Source organism: Lithobates pipiens, unplaced genomic scaffold (genome assembly GCF_037356315.1).
Source record: "Lithobates pipiens isolate NorthernLeopardFrog02 unplaced genomic scaffold, aLitPip1_a1.2 Scaffold_18, whole genome shotgun sequence".
Taxonomy (NCBI): Eukaryota; Metazoa; Chordata; class Amphibia; order Anura; family Ranidae; genus Lithobates; species Lithobates pipiens.
In genome coordinates this window covers 178,723,204-178,748,548 of record NW_027507758.1, presented here as the reverse complement: position 1 = coordinate 178,748,548, position 25,345 = coordinate 178,723,204, and the positions used below count along the sequence as shown (strand labels likewise).

The 25,345-nt window shown below is 44.1% G+C and overlaps 1 protein-coding gene across 2 annotated transcripts in view; it reads right to left on the bottom strand.

Moving 5' to 3' along the window:
- The window catches only part of RASGRP3 (RAS guanyl releasing protein 3), a 280,740-nt gene that overhangs the window by 231,121 nt on the left and 24,274 nt on the right, over positions 1-25,345 (bottom strand). The gene's annotated exons all lie outside the window — the stretch shown is intronic.

Here is a 25,345-nt window from a genome sequence, read left to right as displayed (position 1 = left end):
TGGCATTCCGGCCGGAGAGAGCGACGTGTCAACATCTCCTGGAGAAGAACAAGAAGAACAAGAAGAAGAAGAAGAACGGAAGGCGGCGGCGACAGCGGCGACAGAAGACCGGGCCACCGCCTGCAAAAGAGCTATAAGAAGGCGCGGTGGCCCGGCAGAAGAACCGAAGAGGGGGACAAGACCCCCGAAGTCGGGAGAAGAGGCCGGCGGCGGGGAGGAAGAAAGCCGGACTCCTCCGCTAGCAAAAGAGCTACAAGAAGATAGCGGAGGAGTCCGGCGAGAAGACCCCCGAAGACGGAAGACCCCCGGAGCTGTGCAATAAAATATTTTATCTCGTGTGTTGTGTTTTTTTTTTTGGGTACTTTTATTTTACAGGTGAATGGGTAGGGGTACATTGTACCCCATACTCATTCACATAGGGTGGGGGGCCGGTATCCAGGGGCCCCCTTATTAAAGGGGGCTCCCGGATTCCGATAAGCCCCCCGCCCGCAGACCCCGACAACCAACGGCCAGGGTTGTCGGGAAGAGGCCCTTGTCCTCATCAACATGGGGACAAGGTGCTTTGGGGTGGGGGGGCCGCGCGGCCCCCCCTTCCCCAAGGCACCCCCCATGTTGAGGGCACGCGGCCTGGTACGGCTCAGGAGGGGGGGCGCACTCGCTCGCCCCCCTTTCCTGGCCGGCCGGGTAGCGTGCTCAGACAAGGGTCTGTTGTGGACTTGGGGAGGACCCCCACGCCGATTTTTTTCGGCGTTGGGGTTCCCCTTTAAGTCCATTCCAGGCGGCGGAGCCCGCGACGTCTCCGTCGCGGGCCCCGCCTACCTTGACACGCGCTCGAAATGAGCGGACTGTTGCCTCGTGTGTGGGCGAGTCCGCTCATTTCAAAAGTTGCGCGGACTTAGTACGACGAACAAAGTTTGCCGTATTTGTCCGCTCAAAAAGTGCCGTGTGTGGGCGTGTTCGTTCATTCAAAAGTTTGAGCGGACTGTTTGACAAACTTAGTTTCGGCAGACAGTTCCCGCGTGTGTACGCCGCCTTAAGCTCACTCTACACCCTTCAACCTTATTCCAGACAAATTACCAAGAGATGCTAGCCCACTTAACTTCATTAATAACTAATTGGTCCCCATTTAAAGGTGTTCTGGCTTGGCCATGTGTTAATAATTATTTGCTGTCCAAATTTGATCAGTCGCTATTAGAACACTAGTTGTTTTTTGTGAAGCTGGTGTATCTTCACTGGCTGATGAAGCAACAGGCACAGTCAGGCCTGGTAATGACTCATCCTCCCCTTTCTCTTTTTTACTTTCCTTCCTTTCTTCCCTTTATCTATTTATTCAATGAACTTTCACTTTTTGCTGTGACTATTCTTTTGTTATAAGGGCAGTTATCACCCACTCCAAGTAGGGTATTCTGGAGTTCTCTGTGTATTTTACTTCCCCATAACGGGGATCCTCTGCTTGTTTGAGTTATATCATGCTCTTCATCATTACATACTTTATGTTATCAATAATATATCTCAAATAACTTACAAAATGTGCTTATTGTGTTAACGGAGTGTGACCAATTGTACTTCTGCATATGCATCTTCATGCCTATACACTGCATTGTCTCCTTTAATAAAAACACTTTTTTTTTAATCACAATTTTCTTCTGTGGACTTAACATTTTTGGATTTAAAGCTTACAGTAACCTCCTCAGGAAAAAGATTGGCAGCATTAGCTTGCAACCTAAAGGCTATTACCAGTCTACTACATTTTGATAGTTTTTATCAACCACATCTGAAATAGAACATCTCCGTGGGTCAAATCCTTAGAGTGTGCAAGAATTGTAGGAAGGACACCACTTTTTATAAAGACTCTGTAAAATTATTACATTGTTTTTAGGAGAGAGCATAGTTAAAATATGTTTCTTGAGTTTTATTAATCATGAATACAATATAATTACCAAAACCCAAAGACACCAATTAAATGGTAAGTGGATTATCTCTGATAACAAACACTGGACACAGATATAGCCATGCATAGAAAAACACTGGCATGCTTCTAACTTTAAAACATTTCAGTATCACAGCTAGAAGAACCACCAATTTAAGGGATAAGCTCCACCATGGTCACCTAACAAATAGTACAGAATCTAAAGGGTTTATTCTAGTAAAGTAACCCAAGATTATCCTTGTGGAAATTTCTCCATATAGCAATATATTACAACCGCAATGGAGATTGGGGATGTAAGGGGAAGAAAGGCATATAGGATGTAGATAATGAAATTGTGCAAATGGTAATAGGATGTAGCCATCATCCCAAAATATTGAAACATAAGGAATACCCTCTAAACCACCAAATAGGAAGGGGACTATTGTAGGCTACCCTGAAATATACATGGATACAATATATAAATTATATACTTATTATATTATAAATAATTTATAAATGTTATATTATTGTATCCATGTGTATTTCAAGGTAATCTATAATAGCCCCCCTCCTATTTAGTGGTTTAGAGGGTATTCCTTATGTTTTATAGGATGTAGATATATCAAATGTAAGAGCAAAGGGGTTATCTTTGCAATACTTTGTGCCTTAAGCTTTATGTGAAACATCTGTCTAACATCTCATGTGCCACCTGAAATGTTTAAAAATCACTGACTGGTCACTTCCTACAAACACATGGGAGATCCACATATGGCTTTAGGGTGACAGCTATTGACATAGTGCCAACATAGTGCATAAATTTGGCACTAGGTAGCACACTTTGACAGATTTAATATTGAAGTAAAGCGCTATCATAGGTTATAGACCTAACAAACTTAGGTGTAACTTGAAGAAAAGGCATTGTTAAGGCAAGTGCATAGTTAAAAATTATCCATGGCTCCAAACCAGACAAGAACATGGTTAAAAAGGTAATGAAAAATGTAAATGAAGATGTGACCTGAATTTCTCCATACCCAATTTAAATGTCACTGTGTTATCCTTCTGATGATCCTACCTTAATGTATATTTTGTAGAAACAGAGGGAGAATAAAAGGAAAGAGATGTAAAATGGCTTGAACATAGGACCTTGTGTGTTTGGACATCTGGGCAGATCAGGTTCATCTATGGAATGAGAAAAATGTTACTCTCTAATAAATTCTGATCATGAATAAACAATGTTATTTTGATTCAGAAGGAAAATTTGACTGTGCTTTACATCACTGTCGTATATTGAATCTTTGTCCGGAATCACATGTGGGTCACTAGGGACTATTGGGAAAAAAGGGGAAACAACATCAGTCTGAATATTATTAAAATAATTAATCTGAAAAGGGGATTTTGACTTGTTCACTCTGGCAGTAAATACAGTATATGCAGTAGAATGCGACAACAAAAGTTATTTCCCATCAGCATTCACTAGCTTTACTACTGTATATTTAAAGAGACTATGTAATGATAGTGGGTTCTGTCACAGATGTGAGAATACTTATAAAAGTATCTGATATCAATTTAGAAGTATGTGGATTACAACTGTATTAGTGTGCTTTTAAGAGTACTATAAAATGCCTGGTACACACAATGGGATTATCGGACAAACACTGTCTAGGCTATATAATTGGGCTGTGGAGTTGTTATTGTGGGATAGGAGCACAAAGCATTAGGAAGAGCTCCAAAATTATGTTGTAAAAGAAAACAATTGTTTCTCTTGAGCGGGCCTCCTGTTTTGTGTTTAAAGTTGAACTCCAGGCAAGAAAACGCTTGTGTATTTCCCAATAGCCGCAAAAGATATACTTCCACTTTGTGTGCATCAAATGCATTTTACATTGTAAAAGCAGTAGTGACATCATTATTGTGCTGTACATAGTCTGTTCAGAGAAATTACAGGCTGCCTGCAAAAAAAACTACAGGAGGGGGCGAAGACAAGATCAATCACCCTGCACAAAGAAAGTGATTGGTCTATATTAAAGAAAGCTCCTGCAATGAGGAGAAGTTTCACACTGAATTACTGCAGGAATAATTTTGGATTGCAGCTTTGGAGTTCAGCTTTAACTGTTTAGTGAATGTGGAACAAATGAGGAGAGCAGCTTAGAGAAAACTGTGAGGCTTTGTCCAAGGGTGAGCTGTATATTTCTGTTGGCATAATTGCTTGATACTGTATATGTAGAGACATACATCTATAGGTATGTAAACCTTGAGCAAGAATGCCTTATTCCTGAGAATATTCCATACAATACCATTATTTTCACCTTGTACATATGTTCAACTTCTTAAGTATAAAACCATATTTATCCAACTGAACATTCCATCATTGAGAGCGGGGATGCATGGAAGCAGTAAATAGTGTGAAGGGTGAGAGAATGTTTGCAGCCCATGTTAACAGCAGAGACTAGCATATGACCAGGAACAGTTTAGAATATTGAGGATTCCACTTCTGGTCTGGATATAAGTATAAGGAAAGAGTATGGGACTGTGTTTTGGATGGCACTATTACATCTCTGTATGGCATGGGGCTGATGAGGGTAAGGTTGTCCTGCGTTGCTGTGTTGTCCTGTGTCAGGTTAGCCATGGTGGTTGTGTTATCTTGCATCATTTACCCAAAGTTGGCAAGTTTGAGTTGTATAGACCCATCTCTCTTCTAAACAGGCGTACTAAAATCCTTGCTAAGATCCTGCTACAGTGACTAGGTAAGGTCAAAACATGGGCAACCATGAACATTTTCAATATAAAATTGACTCAACTGCAATATGACAAACCTATGGAATGGAGAAGGGGCATACTGCACCTAAATGAGGAGGGTGCAAATCAGCTGGGAGTAAAGATGGCCAAAAAGTTAGAGGGCTTTTTAAACTATGCAATAGGGGGGGGGGGGGGAGGGCCCAGAGGTAGAGATAGTCTGTGTGGAACAAATTCCAGAGGGTAGTATTGGGGGCAATAGTGGTAGGTTGACTAAAGCTCATAAACCCAAGGTAAGTATAGTAACAAGTCCTAGTTGCAATCTTGAAACACCCAATAAGAGGATAGTATGTGACCGGTCTAAACTACGTGGAATGTTCACCAGTGCCAGGAGCCTGGCGGACAAGATGGTTGAACTAGAGACAACGTTGTACAAGGAGGAGCATTTGGAATTTGTGGGAATTTCAGGGACCTGGTTCAACAGCTCTCATGATTATCTGGTAACCATTCAGGGATATACCCTTTATCACAGGGATAGAGAGGGTAAAAAAAGGGGAGGGATATGCCTCCTATATGATATATGAGATGGTAGACGCACCAACTAGAAATAATGCATTCCTGGATATACTGATTACCAACAATACAGACCTGATCACGGATGTGGAAATATGGGGCAATTTAGGAAACACCAATCACAGGTCAATTGGCTTCAGGATAAATCACACAAATAGGAAATATAAGGGGAATACAAAGACTGAATTTCAAAAGAGCCAACTTCCCTAAACTACAAACCTTGCTAGAAGGCATGAATTGGGATAAAATCTTAGGAACAAAGAACATGAAGGAGAGATGGGTTTGCTTTAAGAGCATATTAAATAAGGGCATTAGCCAATGCATCTCATTGGGTAAAAAATGTAAAAGAGAAAACAAAAGTCCTGGATAGCTTAACTTCAATGTAAAAATGCATATAAATGTAAAGGAGAAGGCCTTCAAAAAATACAAGGATGACGGATCGTCAGGATTCAGACTTTATAAAGAATGCAACAAGAAATGTAAGGGTGCAATTAGGACGTCTAAGATAGAACATGAAAGACACATAGCGGAGGAGAGCAAAAAAATAATCAGAAGAAATTCTTTAAGTATGTAAACAGTAATAAAGGGAGAACAGATCATATTGGCCCCATTAAGAATGAGGAAGGACATCTGGTTACAAAGGATGGGGAGATGGTGAAGATATTGCATATATTCTTCTTCTTAGTCTTCATGAGGGAATCGGGGGGCTTCAGTAACCAAAACTGCAAGTGTTTATCCTTATGACACATCACATGGGAAACTTAACATTAATAAATCACCGGGACCAGATGGCTTGCATCCGAGGGTACTCAGTCAAGAAATTGCCAGGCCATTGTTCCTAATTCTTACTGACAGTCTATTGACTGGAATGGTACCAGCTGATTGGAGAAAAGACAATGTAGCACCAATATATAAAAAGGGCCCAAAATACATCCCTGGGAATTGCTGACCAGTTAGAATAACATCAATAGTATGCAAGCTCTTGGAGGGGATGATATGGGACTATATACAAGATTTTAGTAATGAGAGCGGTATCATTAGCAGTAATCAGCATGGATTCATTAAGAATCGTTCTTGCCAAACCAATCTACTAACCTTCTATGCGGGGGGTGAGTTGCCATCTACAAAAAGAAAGGCCTATAGACTTGGTGTATCTGGATTTTGCAAAAGCATTTGACACAGTTGCCCATAAATGTTTACTGTACAAAATAAGGTCCGTTGGCATGGACCATAGGGTGAGTACATGGATTGAAAACTGGCTACAAGCGTGAGTTCAAAGGGTAGTGATAAATGGGGAGTACTCGGAATGGTCAGGAGTGGGTAGTGGGGTCCCCCAGGGTTTTGTGCTGGGACCAGTCCTATTTATTTAGTTCATAAATCACCTGAAGGATGGGGTAAACAGTTCAATCTCTATTTGCGGACGATACTGAGCTAAGCAGGGCAATAACTTCTCAGCAGGATGTGGAAACCAAGAAAAAAGATCTGAACAAATTAATGGGGTGGACAACTACATGGCAAATGAGGTTTAATGTACAAAAATGTAAATTAAGCATTTACTGTAGTTGGCAAAAATATGAATGCAATCTATACACTGAGGGGAGAACCTCCAGAGATAAAACAATAATTCTCCCGCTCTACAAGACTCTGGTCTGGCCACACTAAGCCCTTGTACACACGATCGGAGATTCCGACGGAATGTGTCCGATCGGACCGTTTTGACGGATATTCCGACTGTGTGTGGTCTGCATCGGACTGTTTCCGTCGTAATATCTGTCGGACCAAATTTTCCAACTTGCTGGAAATATTTTCCGACAAAATGCTCTGATCGGACATACTCCGATCATGTGTAGAGAATTCCGATCGGACAAAGTGCCACGCATGCTCAGATCAAATTCCTACATCAAAGCTATTGGCTACTATCCTGAACATAGTCCCGTTGTAACAAAATAACGTCATCACCTTCTGAGCGATTGGATTTTCTGACAACTTCGTCCGACCGTGTGTATGCAACAGTTTCGGACAAGATCCGTCGGACAAAATCCAACGGACAGAATCCGACGGATTTGGTTGTCGGAATCTGCGACCGTGTGTACAAGGGCTTAGAGTATGCTGTCCAGGTCTGGGCACCAGTCTTCAGGAAGGATGTACTGGAAATTAAGCGAGTACAAAGAAGGGCAACAAAGCTAATAAAGGGTCTGGAGGATATTAATTATGAGGAAAGGTTGTGAGCACTGAACTTATTCTCTCTGGAGAATAGACACTTGAGAGGGGATATGATTTCAATTTATAAATACCGTACTGGTGACCCCACAATAGGGATAAAACTTTTTTGCAGAAGGGAGTTTAACATGACACGTGGCCATTCATTAAAATTAGAAGAAAAGAGGTTTAACCTTAAACTACATAGAGGGTTCTTTACTGTAAGAAAGTTAAGGATGTGGAATTCCCTTCCACAGGCGGTGGTCTCAGCGGGGAGCATCGATAGTTTCAAAAAACTATTAGATAAGCACTTGAACAACCACAACATACAGGGATTTACAGTGTAATACTGACATAAAATCACACACATAGGTTGGATTTGATGGACTTGTATCTTTTTTCATCCTCACCTACTATATAACTATGTAACTATGTAATATGGGCAGGGTTTTCGCCAATGTGAGCTTCATTGAGGTCTTCCCGCTCCAGAACAGTAAGCACCAGGGCTGCCTCATTTCAATTGTAGTTTAATCTTAATGATAGAACCTTAGGCGTTGTCATTTACTTGGGGTGTCCATTAAGGCTCTCTGCCTTGGTGTACTTGGATGGAAGACCTGAGTTCTTTCATTTATTCCTTGATATTGTTGACCCACTTGCTGCAGTATCTTGGTTGACGGTGAGCTAGAGAAAATCTATTGCCTTCCCAATCATACCCCTATTTTATATGCTCTACACTTGAAATGGTTGATAACTTTAAATCCCTAATTAACAATAACATACCATTTCTCTTTGCCTATTGGATCTCTAATTATTATCCAAATTAAATCTAAATTAAGAGGATGGGATTGCTTGCTGTTAAACCTATGGAGAATAATTTTGATAAGAATGATATATTTACCAAAATTCCACTATTTCTTAATAAATATGGTCCATTTCTCAACCTCTTATTTCTAGACTGGCCTTACAAACACTACACATGGAGGGAGGCATTGGATATATGAAATTTTACCATTGCTTTATGATTTTCCAGCTAGTTTTTTTTTTTTTTAAATCATCTTTATTATTTTCTTGAGAAATGATTCTACAAACAATTACATTCAGTCCTAACACATTGAGGTTTTAAACACATCCCCCAATGTCTTCACATTTACTAACATCCTTTCCATTACATATCTATGACATTGTTGGGTGGTGGCCCGAGAGAAGGGGGTACTTGGTGGAGAGTTAACCTGTGAGAAACAAGAAAAAAAAAAAAGAGTGGGCAAATTTTAATTTCTCCCCTGTGTTGTTGCCCTTCTTGATGTGTTTTTACTGTGCCCTTGTGTTTCCTTTTAATAAAAAAAAAAAAAAAAAAGAACCCCGATGCCCTTGCTCATTTTTTCATTATTGCGTGCTTTTATTCCATCTGTGACCCCTTGGTGTATTGTTTATGTTTTGTGCTTAGGGAAGTCCTCAGCCTTCCTATATATTTCCTAAAAATTGTGTTGTTAATTTTTATGTCTCCACCATTGGTTATCTCCCCTCCTGCCCCCCTCCCTCAAGCCCCTAATTACATTTCCAACATTTAGTCACTTCCCATATACCTTCAAACATACTACATACAACAAAATTTAAAGGTTGTGGTTCGGATTCATATTTCCCCTTTACCCTTTCTACGGTGTACTTTGGAGGACACGAGTCTGCGTAACAGTTTCTTTATTTTCCTTTTCCCTTTCCTTTCTTTTCCTCTTTGTTCCCTTTTCCTTCCCTTTTCTTTCCCTTTTTTTTTTTTTTCTTTTTTTTCCTCTCCCTTCCTTCCTCCCTCTCCCTATCAGGGATCTCTGGGAGGCTCAGGAAGGAATCGAAATTTTTAATCCAGGTAAGACTTACTCTCTCTCTATTTCTCTGGAGTGGTGCTTCCAGCCTGCCCACATGTTTTTATGTTTTCCTTGTTGTTCTTTTATATCATATATCCATTTTTCAGCTTCCATTGTTTTATCCACCTCTCTCTTCCATTCCAGAAGGGTGGGGTATGCTTTCTGCTTCCAATATCTAGGTATTAATATTTTGGCCGCATTCAGCAGATGTGGTATAACTCCTTTTTTATAAGATTTAATGGATCCTTCTGTCCCATGAAACAGGTACTGTAGGGGTGTCATTTCTATTGGTTTTGCTGTTGTCTTCCCTATCCATTTAGCCACTCCCTCCCAAAAAATCCTAATTTTTGGGCAGTCCCACCATAAATGAAGGTATGCCCCCTTTTCCCTACATCCTCTCCAGCAATGCCCATCCGCTGTTGGGTATATCTCTGCTATTCTGGCTGGGGTTCGGTACCATCTGGCTATAAACTTATATGACATTTCTTGTATTGCTGCGCTTTTTGATGTCGCGTGCGTCATTTCCATAAGTTTTTTTATTTGTGTTGGTCTAAATGTGCATCTTAGTTCTTTCTCCCACTCTCTTATAAAATAAGGGGTTGTACTGTTTTGTTCGCTATGAACTAATTTATACATCTGGGATAGTAAATTACTTGGTTTTTCTATTTTCATACACATCTTCTCATATGTCGTAAGGGAGCTCAGTGGTCTTACTTGGGGTTCTAATTTATTGAAGAAATCTCTCGTTTGATAGTATCTCCATCCCGACATGTGTATATCTCCTTGTAATAATATTAATTCTGTCAGCGGGAGTAAACTTCCCAATGGAGCATATCTTAAACACCTTGTATCCCCCCCTGCGCCCCAGGAGCCTAATGCTCCCTTTTCTTCCCCTGGTGGAAACCATGGATATCCTCCTAGTGGGGCCAGTGGTGATGTACGTGGGGCATATTTTTCGTTTTTGTTCAATCTGTCCCATACTTCTAACGTATTCCGTGTTAGTGGTGATGTCCACTTTGATAGAGCTCTATTTGTGGCCTGTATCCACGGGGCCCCCGCTAAATTTCTGCCTGCCATACTTTCTTCTAGTGATGGACGAACTTCCGACGGGACGTTTCGCGAAAGCGAAATGCGAACGGACTCAAACGTTCGCGAAACCGAACGTTCGCCGCGGGCCCCATTGACTTCAATGGGAGGCGAACTTTGCAAACCTTCATGTCGAATTTGCGGCCACGTGGTAATTATTAGGGGGTAAAACGTAGTCCCACCATCTGGACAATGACATAATACATGTATGAGGTGAATTTGGGATCGATAACTACAAGCATTTTTATTTTATTTGGGAAATTGTTCTAACAATTCAGGACTATGGAGCTAATGAAGGCAATGGAGGAGAGGGAAGGTCAGGGACCAGGGTAGGCAAAGAAGAGGGTGCAGGAGATGATCACCAGCAGCGTGACATACCGGAATGACACATGCACCGTGATAGAGGCATCTGACAGCAGCACCGTAATACAGAGCACTGACAGCAGCACCGTGACATACAGCGCTGACAGCAGCACCGTGACATACAGCGCTGACAGCAGCACCGTGACATACAGCGCTGACAGCAGCACCGTGACATACAGCGCTGACAGCAGCACCGTGACATACAGCGCTGACAGCAGCACCGTGACATACAGCGCTGACAGCAGCACCGTGACATACAGCGCTGACAGCAGCACCGTGACATACAGCGCTGACAGCAGCACCGTGACATACAGCGCTGACAGCAGCACCGTGACATACAGCACTGACAGCAGCACCGTGACATACAGCACTGACAGCAGCACCGTAAGCAGCCCCAGGAGGAAGTCAGCACAGCACAGGGATGGTGTGATCCCCTCATAATAAGAACCCCCAGGAGGAAGTCAGCACAGCACAGGGATAGTGTGATCCCTTCATAATAAGAACCCCCAGGAGGAAGTCAGCACAGCACAGGGATATCATAAGCAGCCCCAGTAGAAATATGACACCGCTCAACCTCTTCAAAGAGGAGGGTAGGGGCATATAGTACGGTGTGCTTTTTTGGGTCAAGGAAGTGAGCCAAATGAATTAAGAAGGTCTGTGTGCTTGATTAAAAAAATAGTTTATAGACATATACATGGTCTACTGGTCACATGTGTTGAATTCCTCCGAGATCCATGCCTCATTCATTTTTAGAAATGTGAGGTAGTTAACACTGTCGTGAGCTAGGCGAGTACGCTTATCGGTCACAATCCCCCCTGCTGCGCTGAACGTCCTTTCGGACAGGACACTGGATGAGGGGCAAGCCAACAGTTCGATTGCAAATTGGGCAAGCTCTGGCCAGAGGTCAAGCCTGCCCACCCAGTAGTCTAGGGGTTCATCACTCCTCAGAGCGTCCACATCGGCCGTTAACCCAATGTAGTCGGACACCTGACGGTCTAGGCGTTCCCTGATGCTGGATCCGGATGACACCTGTCGATGGGTCGGCTGAAAGAATGACCTCATATCCGAAGTCACCAACACATCTTCAAACCGGCCTCTTCTTGCAGGCGCTGTTGGATTGGTACCCGCAAATCCTTCTCTGGGAGTGGGAATTGCTCCTCTGCCAGCGCACGCAAAAGCAGAATGCAGCATTTCTCGAAGCAAGGCCTGGAAGTGCTGCATTCTGACAGCCCTCTGCGACGGCGGTAACATTTCCGCCATTTTGTGTTTGTACCGGGGGTCTAAGTACGTTGCCACCCAGTACTGGTCCTTGACCCTCATGCTTTTTATACGGGGGTCCCTATTAAAACACTGGAGCATGAAGGCCCCCATTTGCACTAAAGTGGAAGCGGTGTGGTGGCCTGGCTCCTGCTCATCATCCAGGATAATGTCGTCCTCTTCATTCTCCTCTCCCCATCCTCGCACAACAGGGATCCCAGAAAGGTTTAAAGCATGCTCTTCTTGCTCCTGCTCATCCGCCCCGGCACCATCCTCCTCTGACTCCTCATCAGACTCCTGTTGTTGACTTGTCTCAGATAGAGTAGCCCCCCCTGGGAATTCATCCAGCATTGCGACTTCCTCATCTTCCCGCTCCTGCTCCTCCACAGCCTGATCAATGACACGACGCAATGCACGCTCCAGAAAGAAGGCATAAGGTACCATGTCACTGATGGCGCCATGGCTGCGACTGACCAGTTTGGTGATCTCCTCAAATGGCCGCAGAAGTCTGCATGTGTCGCGCATGAGCAGCCACTGGCGCGGTGAAAAAAAACCCAGCTCCCCAGAACCGTTTCTTTCGCAGAGTTCATACAGGTAGACGTTAACTGCACGTTTCTGCTGGAGCAGCCTATCAAGCATATAGAAGGTTGAGTTCCATCGCGTCGGGCAATCGCAAATAAGACGTCTGACCGGCAGATGGTGTCGCCGCTGAATGTCAGCAAGGCGAGCCATGGCCGTGTAAGATCTTCTGAAATGGGCCGAGATTTTCCTTGCCTGCCGCAAGATGTCCTGGACCCCAGGGTATTTGACAAGGAATCGCTGCACGACCAAGTTTAAGACGTGTGCCATGCACGGCACGTGCGTGATTTTGCCCTGTTTCAATGCGCTAAGCAGATTGGCACCGTTGTCACACACCACTTTACCAACTGTCAAATTGAGCGGTGTTAGCCACTCATCTGCCTGTGAACGCAAAGCTGAAAGGAGTGCCGGGCCAGTGTGGCTCTTTGCTTCCAGGCACAACAGACGCAGCACGGCATGGCAACGTCTCACCTGGCATGTGGAATAGGTTCTGGGGAGCTTGGGCGGTGCAGCGGAAGAGACGCTAGCAGCGGAAAAGGAGGAGGCAGCTGAGGAGGAGAGGGAGGAGGATGGAGTAGGAGGAGGAGAAGAAGAGTCAGGCCTGCATGCAATCCGTGGCGGTAAAACCAAATCTACACGGGTGCCACGGGTTACATGCTTGACGGCCGTCAGAAGGTTCACCCAGTGGGCAGTAAAACTGATATACCTTCCCTGCCCGTGTTTGCTAGACCACGTGTCTGTGGTCAGATGTATCTTGGCACCGACACTGTGTGCCAGAGATACATTCACTTGCCGCTGAACATGGCCATATAGCTCTGGGATGCCCTTCTCTGAGAAATACTTCCTTCCTGGGACCTTCCATTGTGGTGTTCCAATGGCCACAAATTTGCGAAAGGCCTCCGAGTCCACCAGTTTATATGGCAGTAGTTGGCGGGCTATGAGTTCTGACAAGCCAGCCGCCAACCGTTGGGCAAGAGGGTTATCCGGCGTCATCATTTTTTTACGCTCAAACATTAGGCCCACGGAAGCCTGCCTTTTTGCAGAAAAATGTGAGCTTGGCGTGATGGAAGGTGGAGTGGAGGACAATTGTGAGGAGAGAGGAGAAGGAGAAGTAGAAGACGAGGCTGGACGGTGAGAGCCTGCAGTGTGGCTTTGTGTGTTCCGTTGCTCCCACTGGGCTCGGTGATGGCTGCTCATGTGCCTTCTTAAGGCGGTCGTCCCTAGGTGAGTATTGGGCTTACCGCGACTAACGCGTTGACTGCAAAGATTGCAGATGGCAACGCTATTGTCAGCAGCGGACACGTTAAAAAAAGCCCACACTGCGGAGCCATGTGCCGGTGTCCTGGGAGCGCCAGATGTGACCGTACATGGTCGATGACTCGCTCCTGATACATTTGCAGTCTGCTTTGTCCCTCCTGTGCAATGTAAGTTATTCCTGCTTCTCCTCCCTATCTGCTGGTCCATATCTCCCTCTGAACTCCCCTCCTCTTCCTCTCTTGTGGGCACCCACGTGACATCACTAGACACGTCATCATCAACGTCACCTTCCCCACCGCTATAAGTAGAGATCTCGGAGTAGGCAGCAACACCGGGGACCAACCTCCTCCTTGGGCTGATCTGGGTACTGTCGTCAGACTGCTGAGTAGCGCTTGTTGCTACCTCCTCTTCCTGATCCAATACCAAGAGTGGCTGCGCATCAGAAATGTCCTCTTGATATGGATCGGAAAATAATTCCAGTGACTCAAGCGGAAGGTATGTGGTGGTGGTGGTGGTGGTCGTGTTGTTGGTGGTAGTGTCTTTGGGGGTGCACATAGCAGAGAGTGAAGAAGAGGGTGCAGATCGAGAGGATGAGGAGGGTGCAGAAGAGTAAGGCTGAGCGAGCCACTCAACCAAGTCTGGTGCATCCTTTAAAGTAATTGAACGCACCTTCTGCAACTTCCCACTTTGGCTCAAGCCTGTTGCTCCTGCCCTACCCCTACCACCCCTGCGGAAGGGCCTGCCTCTTCCTCTGCCTGTCATTTTTTAAATGACCCTGTGACAAAACTCTTAGTCCCTATACCGATGAAGGACTGCTGCAGTATAGGGCAGCAGTCAGCAGTGGTGCACGTCAACCCTATCTATTGTGGACCGATAGCGGTCCTTACAGAACAGCAGACTGTACCGCACTCAAGCCTATGTACCGTAGCACCCTATACCAAGTTACCAGTCCTTATAAGAACTTTTGTGGACCAAGCAGGTTGTGTATTAGTGTTTAGCAGACTGTACGTCAGTCCCTATACCGCTGAAGGACTGCTGCAGTATAGGGCAGCGGTCAGCAGTGGTGCACGTCAACCCTATCTATTGTGGACCGATAGCGGTCCTTACAGAACAGCAGACTGTACCGCACTCAAGCCTATGTACCGTAGCACCCTATACCAAGTTACCAGTCCTTATAAGAACTTTTGTGGAACAAGCAGGTTGTGTGTTAGTGATTAGCAGACTGTACGTCAGTCCCTATACCGCTGAAGGACTGCTGCAGTATAGGTGAGCGGTCAGCAGTGGTGCACGTCAACCCTATCTATTGTGGACCTATAGCGGTCCTTACAGAACAGCAGACTGTACCGCACTCAAGCCTATGTACCGTAGCACCCTATACCAAGTTACCAGTCCTTATAAGAACTTTTGTGGACCAAGCAGGTTGTGTATTAGTGTTTAGCAGACTGTACGTCAGTCCCTATACCGCTGAAGGACTGCTGCAGTATAGGGCAGCGGTCAGCAGTGGTGCACGTCAACCCTATCTATTGTGGACCGATAGCGGTCCTTACAGAACAGCAGACTGTACCGCACTCAAGCCTATGTACCGTAGCACCCTATACCAAGTTACCAGTCCTTATAAGAACTTTTGTGGAACAAGCAGGTTGTGTGTTAGTGATTAGCAGACTGTACGTCAGTCCCTATACCGCTGAAGGACTGCTGCAGTATAGGGCAGCGGTCAGCAGTGGTGCACGTCAACCCTATCTATTGTGGACCGATAGCGGTCCTTACAGAACAGCAGACTGTACCGCACTCAAGCCTATGTACCGTAGCACCCTATACCAAGTTACCAGTCCTTATAAGAACTTTTGTGGAACAAGCAGGTTGTGTGTTAGTGATTAGCAGACTGTACGTCAGTCCCTATACCGCTGAAGGACTGCTGCAGTATAGGGCAGCGGTCAGCAGTGGTGCACGTCAACCCTATCTATTGTGGACCGATAGCGGTCCTTACAGAACAGCAGACTGTACCGCACTCAAGCCTATGTACCGTAGCACCCTATACCAAGTTACCAGTCCTTATAAGAACTTTTGTGGAACAAGTGAGTTGTGAATGTTTAGCAGACTGCAGCAGAAGGGCAGCAGTCAAGTATAATATCCTTTCTATATTTGGAAGAAAGAATATTATACATGTACAAGCCTATTACTGTACCACTGATACCAGTCCTGAAAAGAACCTTTGTGGAACTAATAATAACAGCAAGTCTTTAAAATTACCCTCACTGCCTGACAACACTGCTTCCTTCCTGTCCCTATACAAATTGGCAAAAAAAGAGAACGATTAGTGGTTACTGGAACAGCTCTTTTGTGGACCTTGATAGTAACAGCTAATGATGATGATGATGATGATGATGATGAAAGACTAATCTGGCTGTCCCTGTAGCATACACCGTCCTTTCCCTTTCTCTAAACTAACAAAAGACACTCAGGCTGCTGCAAGAATCAGCAGCACAGCAAACCTATCAACACCTAACACCTATACCAGTCCTGAAAAGAACTTTTGTGTACCAAATAGCTAGTGGTTTATCTCTCCCTACTCCACACAGGAACCTGTCCCTATCGTAACAGAAGAAAGAATGTAAAATGGCCACCGGATCGGGTGTATTTATAGGTTAGGGGGAATGTCCAAGTGTCCATGTGCTGTCATGTCTCAATTGGCTGTCCTGTATCACATGATAAACGTGTCACCAAAGGTTAAAGTTCTTGTATACATTAAACACGTAAGTCCGCCGCGGCGAACGACGGAAAAAGGCGTTCGAACGTGCGGACCGCGAATGTCGGAAATTCGCCGCGAAACGACCGCCGGGCGAAACGTTCGTCCATCACTACTTTCTTCTACCGAAACCCATGCCTTATTTGAGGAGTCATGGCACCAGTTTAGTATTGGTACCATAGACATTGCTTTATAATGCATAAAGACATCTGGGAGCCCTATTCCTCCTTCCTTCTTATTTCTACGCAGGATATCATATGCTATTCTAGGGTTTTTATCATTCCATATAAAAGATATAAACATTTTACGTATTCTTTTAAAAAAGACCTGAGGCACTGCTATAGGTACAGTATTTAGGATATATTTTTATATTTTCCAGCTAGTTAATCTGTATTGCCATTAACTCACTCATAGTGGTTGGGGCTGTGACTGTGGGCTGGGAAATTTATGAAACAGGACCATGTCCTCTACTTAAAAACAAATTCCACCTAGTATAGATATATCAATGATGGCTTGGTACAGTGCCAGACTGTGTTGAGGACTTCATCTCTCCAAGATTGCCAGTTTGGTACAACTCAGCCCGAATCGTACGACCATTCAGACACAGTTCGGAAGGCCAGAAAAGGGGTCAAATATATTTTGCATCTTTTCCCTCACAATTCTTCTATTGCCTCTAGCACACTGAAAGAAGACAATACAGCAACACACAAGGACTCATTCAAGTGCCTTTGTTAAGACATGCACCTCCACACAGCTGCACCTCCATATACTTCGACACAGAAAAAGCCATACTGCTTTATGACTTAATTTTGGTTCTTTCTGTATGGAGGTACAACCTTGTTCCGTTGAAGCCCTGCTTCAAGACTCCAATCTAACTGACAAATCCAAGACAGTCAGTTGCTAATGTCTGTATCCTTTTTGTAATCAGCTGGGATTCAACCTGTTACAATAAAGAGTTTGATAGAGTCACAGACAGTACATGAAAATGATCATAGTGATTTAGAAAACTAAGACTGACACTGAGCCCATTGTCTTTTGTTTCAAATAGAATTATCATTCTTAGTTCAAATGTTTTTCCTTTTCTGAATGGTATTGCATTTTCCATTAGAAACCAAAACAATCATCTTGAGTCTGTGAGAACTCTGTGTAAGTGGAACTGGTCAAAGTGGTGAGTTAAAAACCAGAGTTGAAAACAGGAGGTTATAACAGGGGTCATAGTAGCTGTGTAGTGTGAGACTTCCTGAGTGTTTGTCTGAGTAGTGTGTGTGTGTATATCGTAAGTGCTTGTGCATTGTGGGTGCACGCTGATCTGTGAGTACCTGTGTACTGTCTTGTTGAGTATCAGTGTCAGGAAGCTAGTTGTTAGGTAATTTGGACTGGGTATAATCTCTAATCCTCATTAAATTAATAGGTACGATGACTGGCGGGTGTGGAGAGGCGACTCGGTGTACATCTTGCGGCATGTATGCGTTCCTTGATCATCTGATCGAGGGTGAATACTGCTGTGCAAAATGTAAGCACATTGTTTCCCTGGAAGCCCAGGTTCTGAATCTGGGGAAGCAACTGTCAGCACTGAGAGGCCCCTCCACCCTAAATGAGAACCAGGAACGTACACGGCAGGTGCCGGCAGGGACCAGCACAGAGGTGGGTGGAGACAAGGAGGTGCAGGCAGTAGCAGAGAGTAGATGGGTGACAGTCAGGAAGGGTAGAGGGGCAAGTGCCAGGGAGGCCGATCCAGGGCTGGAGCATCCCAATAAGTACGCTCCATTGAGTGACATTGGTGATCCCAGTCAGGGACCAGCACTGCTGGAGCTGAGGGATTCTCCTAGCTGCCAGGAGAACTTCTCCAGTGAGAGTGGGGGGGAGCGAAGGGAAAGGAAAGACAGATTCTAGTGGTAGGGGACTCAATTCTTAGGAGGACAGAGAGGCCAATCTGTAACAACAACCTGAAGTGCCGAACTGTATGTTGTCTGCCGGGCGCTCGGGTTCGGCACATCACGGATCTGGTGGACAGATTACTGGGAGGGGCTGGGGAAGACCCAGCTGTCATGGTGCACGTTGGCACCAATGACAAAGTCAGAGGCAGATGGAGTGTCCTAAAGAATGATTTTAGGGAATTGGGAGCTAAGTTGAGGAAAAGGACCTCCAAGGTAGTATTCTCAGGAATACTACCAGTACATCGAGCCACACCAGAAAGGAAGAGGGAGATTAGGGAAGTAAACAAGTGGCTCAAAAGCTGGTGTAGTAAGGATGGGTTTGGGTTCCTGGAGGACTGGAACGACTTCTCAGTCGATAACCGGTACTATAGAAGGGACGGACTGCACCTAAATGAGGAGGGTGCAGATCAGCTGGGATTAAGGATGGCCAAAAAGTTAGAGGGTTTTTTAAACTAGGTGATGGGGGGGTGGGTTCAGAGATAGAGATAGTCAGCGTGGAGCATATTCCAGAGGGTAATATTAGGGGCATTAGTGGTAGGGTAACCGAAGCACATAAACCCAAGGCAAATATAGTAGCGAGTCCTAGGTGTAATCTTGGAACACTCAAGAGGATAGTATGTAACCGGTCAAAATATATTAATACATTAAAATGTTTGTTCGCCAATGCCAGAAGTCTGCCAAACAAAATAGGTGAGTTGGAAGCTCTGGTGCATCAGGAGAGCTATGATGTAATCGGTATTGCTGAAACTTGGCTTCATTCCTCACATGACTGGGCTATTAATATTCCTGGCTATGCACTCTTTCGGAAAGACAGAGTAAAAAGGAAAGGTGGAGGGGTCTGTCTGTATGTGAGAAATAATCTCAAAGCGAGTGAGAAAGAGGACCTGGTGGACGGAGAGTGTGATGAGTCTGAGGCATTATGGGTAGAACTGCATACAGATGCGCGTAGTTCAAAGTTAATCATTGGAGTTTGTTATAGACCACCCAATGTTAATGAGGAGGTGGAGACTCAGCTCCTTGCACAGATAGAAAGGGCTGCAAGGGCTGGGACAGTGATAATAATGGGGGATTTTAACTACCCAGAAATTGACTGGGGTAATGACACTGCTGGGACAGTTAAAGGGCAAAAATTTGTAAACCTATTACAGGACAATTTTATGGTACAGTTTATTGAGGCCCCAACTAGGAATGATGCTCTGTTGGACCTGGTAATCTCAAACCATGCAGAACGTATTACTAATGTTCAGATAAAGGAACATCTGGGTAGCAGTGACCATAACATGATTTCATTTGATGTTAGCTGTAAGCAAAAATCACATACGGGAAAGATAAAAACACTTAATTTCAAGAGAGCAAATTTTCCAAGGATGAGGGCCGCTCTCCAGGACTTAGACTGGGAGAGAATATTGGCACCAATGGGCACAGAACAGAAATGGGAATTCTTCAAAAAGCTTGTTTGTGATCTCACGGCAAAGTATATTCCCATGGGCAATAAGTTTAAAAGGTTAAAAATAAAGCCGATGTGGCTCACGGCCAAAGTTAAAAAAGCTATAAACTATAAAAAAAGAGCTTTCAAAAAATATAAAAATGAAGGAACGCTAGTGTCATTTAAATGTTACAAGGAATATAACAGAATATGTAAAAAGGAAATCAAGGATGCAAAAATTCTGAATGAAAGACAGATTGCAAAAGACAGTAGGACAAACCCCAAAAAATTCTTCAAATATATTAATAGTAAAAAGGTTAAGTCTGAGCATGTAGGCCCTTTGCAAAATAATCTGGAGTGGGTGACTGGGGACAAAGAGAAGGCCAACTTATTAAATACTTTCTTCAGCTCTGTGTATACAAAGGAGCATGGGGGAGCTCATGTCCACAATGGGGGTGGTACTGACGCAGCCCCAAATCCACAATGGACAGAATAAAGGTGGATAAAGCACCTGGACCTGATGGCATCCACCCACGGATCCTAAAAGAATTGAGCTCTGTAATTTCAAAGCCATTGTATCTAATTTTTAGGGACTCATTAATGACAGGAATAGTACCACTGGATTGGCGCAGGGCCAATGTGGTGCCTATATTTAAAAAGGGAACAAAGTCTTTACCAAGTAATTATAGACCCGTTAGTTTAACTTCTATAGTTGGGAAGGGATTAATAAAAGACCACATAGACGAGTTCTTGCAGGAAAAAAATATTTTGAGCAACAGACAGCATGGATTCATGAAAGACAGGAGTTGTCAGACAAACCTGATTTCTTTTTATGAGGTGGTAAGTAAAACCTTGGACAGAGGGGTGGCGGTGGACGTGATATATTTGGATTTTGCAAAAGCGTTCGATACAGTTCCGCACACACGGCTCATGTGTAAGGTAAAGTCTACAGGTTTGGAAACATCAGTTTGTAGATGGATAGAAAACTGGCTTAATGACAGAATTCAGAGTAGGGATGAGCTTCGTGTTCGAGTCGAACGTACGTTCGACTCGAACATTGGCTGTTCGTCCGTTCGGCGAAATCCGAACTCTTGGTCCGTTCGCGTCAAAATTCGTGTGGCGCGCATGGCCCACAATGCACTGCGATGGCGCAGTGCATTGCTGGCTCATGATTGGGCAAGCATGCACTGTGACCCCGCATGCTTGGCCAATCGCAGCGCCAGCAGTGAGGAGAGCCATGATTGGCCACAGGCATCCTGCCTGTGGCCAATCATAGCTCAGGCTGTGTAGTGCACGCCCCAAACTATATAAGGCCGCCTTTGAGGCGGCCTCGTGTAGTGTGTTGGCATCTGAAGCAGTGGGTGTTCTGTGTACCTTCAACACAGTACACACCGATCGTTTTTGGCTGATTTTCTATCTTGCTGTTGTGTAGTGGTTATTGTTTGTGCCCTGACCGCAGTATACACCACTATATTCACCTCACCTATATAGCTAGTGGTCCATCTTTAATAATAGAGCTTGCAGTCAGTAGTGTTAGGAGATAGTGCGTGCTGTCTGCGTGCTCTGTACCCAGTACATACCGCTTTAATCCACCTACATAGCTGTTCTCTATTTGAGCCCAATTGCCATCTGCAGGAGTTATTGGAAGTTGTGTGTGCCTCCAGCACAGCACAGTATACATCTGTAAATACCCCTTTATCTCTGCTGTTTTCTGGTTATTGTCTGCGTGCCCTGACCGCAGTATACACCGCGATATTCACCTCACCTATATAGCTAGTGGTCCATCTTTAATAATAGAGCTTGCAGTCAGTAGTGTTAGGAGATAGTGCGTGCTGTCTGCGTGCTCTGTACCCAGTACATACCGCTATAATCCACCTACATAGCTGTTCTCTATTTGAGCCCAATTGCCATCTGCAGGAGTTATTGGAAGTTGTGTGTGCCTCCAGCACAGCACAGTATACATCTGTATATACCCCTTTATCTCTGCTGTTTTCTGGTTATTGTCTGCGTGCCCTGACCGCAGTATACACCGCAATATTCACGTCACCTATATAGCTAGTGATCTATCTTTAATAATAGAGCTTGCAGTCAGTAGTGTTAGGAGATAGTGCGTGCTGTCTGCGTGCTCTGTACCCAGTACATACCGCTATAATCCACCTACATAGCTGTTCTCTATTTGAGCCCAATTGGGGTTATTTCCTGCAAATTCCTGCAATAAAACAGGGCTAATTCCTGCAATAAAACTAGAGTATATGGCAGAGGTTGCAGTGTGGTGGCACCAGCACCAGTGCCTAAGGCCCAATTTTTCTGCCCCTGTTTAACAGGGGCGTTTAAGTACAATTTTTGATGCAATGCTTTGCAGCAGGGCTAATTCCAGCAAAAAAACTAGAGTATATGGAAGAGGTTGCAGTGTGGTGGCACCAGCAGCAGTGCCTAAGGCCAATTTTTTCTGCCCCTGTTTAACAGGGACATGTAATTACAATTCTTGATATAATATTTCACAGGAGGGCCCCTTCCTGTGCCCACCCAGAGTAACGGTGAGGACTTATAGTGTTGTGGCACCAGCACCACAACCACCAAAGGTCAATTTTTCTACCACTGTTCAACAATGGCATGTAATTACAATTCTTGATATAATCGTTCACAGCAGGGCACTCCAGCGCCCACCAAGAGTCACTTTGAGGGCTTACAATGTTGTGGCAAAACCAACACCTTGTTCCGCCATTTCTGCAGAGCATATAGGGCAGGCCCCTACTTTCAAACATCCAATTTACAAACATCTCCTACTTGCAAACGCAAGGAGACAGCAGCAAGTGAGATGAAAAAAGATGTACGACAAAACAAATTATACAGGGGTGATAACCCTTCCCTATGTTTTCCAAAAAGCTTAAAAATAGTTTTTTTGACTGGAGCTACACTTTAAAAATGTACCAGTTGAAAATTACAAACAGATTCAACTTAACACAACAAACCTACACAGTCCCTGTCTTGTTTGCACCGCCTGTATACTGCTGTTCTGAGTATATAGGGCCTGGGGGCCACACGCATTTCCTTTTTTTAATATGGGTACAGGGTTCCCCTTAATATGCGTACAAGACCCAAATAGGCTGGTAATGGGCAGGGAGGGCTACCCATGCCATTTTTCTGAATGATTTTCAACCATATTGCAGGAACCAGATATAACATTAAAACCGCAAGCAGTTTTAAATGGTGTTATTTCCGTTTAATGTCATTTTGTGCAGGGACTGTTCTAAACACGGGAAACACGTGGCACTTCACAGGCATACTACAGACACCCCCCAGGCACCATATTTAAAGGAATATTTCACTTTTTTTTTTCACTTTAATCGTCATTAAAATCAGTGCTCCCGCCAAAATGGCCGTTTTTAAAACTTTTTTTTGCATTGACCCATGTCCCCTGAGGCAGGAGTCAGGTCCCCAAACCCTTTTTAGGACAATATCTTGCATATTAGCCGTTAAAATTAGCACTTTCCATTTCGAACGTTCGAGTCCTATAGACTTCAATGGGGTTCTAACGTTCGTAACGAACGTGGGGTCCGTTCGAAAGTTCTGGTGCGAACCGAGTCGGGGGGTGTTCGGCTCTTCCCTAATTCAGAGAGTAGTGGTTAATGATTCTTACTCTGAATGGTCTAAGGTTATGAGTGGTGTACCCCAAGGTTCAGTGCTGGGACCCTTGCTTTTTAATATCTTTATAAATGATATTGGGTCTAGGATCAAAAGTAACATTTCCATCTTTGCAGATGACACCAAGCTATGCAGTGCAATAACGTCCTTACAGGATGTCACCAATTTACAAGCCGACCTGGATGCTCTGTCTAATTGGGCGACTATGTGGCAGATGAGGTTTAATGTTGAGAAATGTAAGGTTATGCACTTGGGGGCTAAGAATATGCATGCATCATACACGCTAGGGGGAGTACAACTGGGGGAATCCATAGTGGAGAAGGATCTGGGGGTTTTGGTAGATCATAAGCTCAATAATAGCATGCAATGCCAAGCTGTGGTTTCCAAAGCGAGCAAAGTCCTTTCCTGTATTAAGAGAGGTATGTACTCCAGAGAGAGAGATGTAATTTTGCCCCTGTTCAAATCATTAGTAAGACCTCATCTGGAATATGCCGTTCAGTTTTGGACACCAGTTCTCAAAAAGGATATCGAGGAACTGGAGAAAGTGCAGAGAAGGGCAACCAAACTGATAAGAGGCATGGAGGAGCTCAGCTATGAGGAAAGATTAGAGGAACTGAATTTATTCTCTCTTGATAAGAGGAGATTAAGGGGGGATTTGATAAACATGTACAAATATATAAGGGGTCCATATAGGGAACTTGGTGTCGAGTTATTCACTTTACAGTCAACAATGAGGACAAGGGGGCACTCTTTACGTCTCCAAATACGGAAAGGTTTCTTCACAGTAAGAGCTGTAAAAATGTGGAATAGACTCCCTGCAGAGGTGGTTATGGCCAGCTCAGTAGATTGCTTTAAGAAAGGCCTAAATTATTTCCTAAGTGTACGTAATATAACTGGGTACTAAAATTTATAGGTAAAGTTGATCCGGGGAAAATCAGATTGCCTCTCGGGGGATCAGGAAGGAATTTTTTCCCCTGCTTTAGCAAATTGGATCATGCTCTGCTGGGGTTTTTTGCCTTCCTCTGGATCAACTGTGGGTATAGAATTGGGTATATGGGCTGGTATATTTATTATATATATATATATATATATATATTTTTTTTTTTTTTTTTTGGTTGAACTGGATGGACTTGTGTCTTTTTTCAACCTGACTAACTATGTAACTATGTAACTATGTAACTCATGTCCCCTATAAAGTGTTTCTGGCAGTAAGAAATGATGTCCTACAGTTGTGGTGTCACTGGAAGGAAGAAATGCCCTTGCATTGGTGGTGCCATTTATTTTGAATAGAACCCAGATGCATCTTATTATCAAACACTGCTAAGACACATTGCGATGTACTTCCAAAACTGGTACATGCTCCTTTTTGTGCATTTTTTTTCATTAGGCAGCTGCTTTTATTTAACCACTTAAAGTGGGGTTCCTCCCTAAAGTGGAACTTCTGCTCATCGGAACCCTCCCCCCCTCCTGTGTCACAGTTGGCACCTTTCAGGGGGGAGGGGGGTGCAGATACCTATCTAAGAAACTGTCGGGTCACACCGTATTTGTGCAGTGGTCTTACAAGAGCACTTTTTTTGGAAAAAAATCACTTTTTTGAATAAAAAAATAAGACAACAGTAAAATTAGCCCAATTTTTTATATTGTGAAAGACAATGTTACACCAAGTAAATTGATACCCAACATGTCACACTTCAAAATTGTGCCCGCTCGTGGAATGGCGTCAAACTTTTACCCTCAAAAATCTCCATAAGCAACATTTAAAAAATTCTACAGGTTGCATGT